Below are 2,734 nucleotides of genomic sequence, written 5' to 3'. Positions count from 1 at the left end.
AGCCGGTGGCCGAAAGACTCCCACCACTTCCCAGGAATGAGTACAAGGTAGTTATTAGGCCCTTCGATGGACTCACGCTCGCCGAAAAAGCCGCCCCCCCCCCCCCCCCCCCCCCAAGAGATGATGAACGCACTAGCCACAAAGTGCGGCCTCAAGGAGCAGGAGGGGGAAGATTCGACACTCCGGATCCGCAAGGACCAGAACCTAATGATCTTCAGTACACCCAACGTCGGTACGGCGGAAAGAATGGCCCGAGTGAAACACCGAAGTTTGAACGGGCAGGACTACGACATTGGAGCCTACATCGCCACTCCGGACGACTCCTGCAGGGGAGTCATAACCAAGGTCGGATTCGGGTTCAGCACCGAATATCTCACCGAGAAAATCAGACCGATGGGACCCGAAGGCCCCAGAGTTCTCAACGCACGCATGATGAGCAAGTCTGATGCGGCGCTCATCACATTCCAAGGAATCAGGGTTCTACGCTTCGTACGCTTCGGAATGGTGGAATACCGGTGCAAACCCTACTTTCCCAAGGAACAGGTTTACGGTGTCTGCCTTGGGCTAGGGCACAGAAGAGACGTATGCCCCTACCCCGAGCAAAAGAAGTGCTCTACATGCGGCCTCCTCAATGGAGATATGGAGAAGCACGAATGCTCACCCTACTGCATACACTGCAAAGGACAACATCCGTCCGACGATCCCAAATGCCCGACGAGAAAGCGTGAACCGTATAACAAGGGCCGGCTCCAGGACCAGCAGAGGGCGGAACAGCAACAGAGATGGAGGCAGTTCAAGGGAACCAAGGAACAGTAGAGCCAAAACAATACCAACTCTAGACAGCCGCTACAGCCGCTACGTCAATGGCAGCGGCAACTTTCACCGCCAACGATGACCTCGCGATTCCACTGGCCGGCGCTGGAAAGTAGAGGAGTCGCTGCAACAAACCCTTACACTCTTTTGGCCAACGCGGGTCCGGAGAGCTACGCAGCGGCCCTCACACAAGCTCCGGGATAGAACCCGGGGAACCAGCATTTCTACCACTGACCAACGATGAGAATACCCGTACCGAGCCAGTACGGACCAGCACCGGGAACATCGGGAAAAAGGAAAAAACCCAGAAAGAAAACCAAACGGACGGCACAAGATCCGCACGACCAGGGAGAAGTCCAGGGCCCCACAGCAACAGGCAGTCCAGACTGAGGAGAGCAGGTGAGCCGAGCGGGACAGTCTCCCCAATCCTCTATCACCACACCCCATCCCCACACACACCACACAAACAAACACCCTAGTGCACCCGAGATCGACAACAACAGGGAAATTAAGCCCCAAACCACCTCCGGCCAAAAGAGCCCTAATCGAACAACAGAGCAACAGAACCCAAAACGAACCAGACTTTGTAACGCGTGAGGAGTTCTACAGAGAGGTACGAGCTCTCCACGCAGAATTACAAACAGCTAAATTCGAACTAATGCAAGCATTTTATCTGGTTCTCAAAGAGACGGGTCTAATCGACGAGCTAACGACCTCCTCCCTTAGCCAAACCGGGAACCCGATAATCTTGCAAGATGTCGCGGCCCAAACACCCAACCCGAATGTGACCGAGGCCATACAACCAAACCCGGGCGTACCTTGCTGCTCCCACGATGGAAACGGGGGGAGGCAGTAGTCACGGCCACATGCATATGACCGGAACTAACACCGAGCGCAAGGCGGAGGAATTGGGTCTCGTGTGGCAGTGAAACTGCAGAGGATACCGCAGTAAACGTGGAGTACTAACGCAGTTCCTAGCGACGCGAGACTGCAAGCCTGTCGCTATAGCCCTCCAAGAAACAGGCAACGTACCCTCGCTCTCAGGTTACGTAGCCTTCTGCCAGGAAACAGAAGACGAAGACGAGGAGCCAAGAGTCGCCACACTGGTAGCCAAACACGTTCCCGTAGCAGAGCACAAACTCGCCGCGCACGTACCTCCCGTCTTTCTCGAACTCTTGGCCAGGGATCGAGGAAAGGGCAGTCTCTTCCTCTTAAACGTCTATAGCTCGCCGAAAAGAACGCAAGACATGTTCGATGAACTTTTTCGGGACGCACTCCGCATCACTTGCCCTAGAAGGAACAACGTAGTGGGAAACTTTAACGCGCCGCACGGGGTTCTCGGTTACCCACGAGACACTCCAAAGGGTAGGAAGCTGATGGTCGTCATAGAAAACCTCGGACTAACCCTTCTCAACGAACCGGGGCAGCCCACACGCATGGGAAACAGCGTCTCCCGGGATAGCTGCCCGTATACCTCTCCAGTCAAAGCGCGCGGAAGCTGTAGTTGGGCCAATCTCGAGGAAAATTTGGGCTCTGACCACCACATTCTGGACATTGCAGTTCCCAACCACCCAGGAAACAAACGAGGCAAACCACAGACACTCGCAAACTGGGACTCTTTCCTTCAGCTATGCATTGCAAAGGCGGAAGGCATCCCCATCACGCAGGACCACGGAGCCTTAGAACGCTAAGTAGAACAGCTTCAGGCGGACGTGAAAAAGGCCTCAAAAGCGGTGCTCACCACCGATCAATCTCCCGATTGATCGGCGAAATTCAGGACGCGTTACAGGCGGCGGCTGAAACTACTCAGGCGTAGGCTAAAAAAATCTGGCTCTCATACACGGCACACAAATCCGAACTTCTTCTCATCCGGGGGCATCCAGAAATAAGATACTCCAGGACATTGCCGTCGAAATAGATG

The sequence above is a fragment of the Ixodes scapularis genome, unplaced genomic scaffold (genome assembly GCF_016920785.2).
Source record: "Ixodes scapularis isolate PalLabHiFi unplaced genomic scaffold, ASM1692078v2 PGA_scaffold1__304_contigs__length_218370807, whole genome shotgun sequence".
Taxonomy (NCBI): Eukaryota; Metazoa; Arthropoda; class Arachnida; order Ixodida; family Ixodidae; genus Ixodes; species Ixodes scapularis.
The sequence above is the reverse complement of the archived record's forward strand: the minus strand, read 5'-3'. Positions refer to the sequence as shown.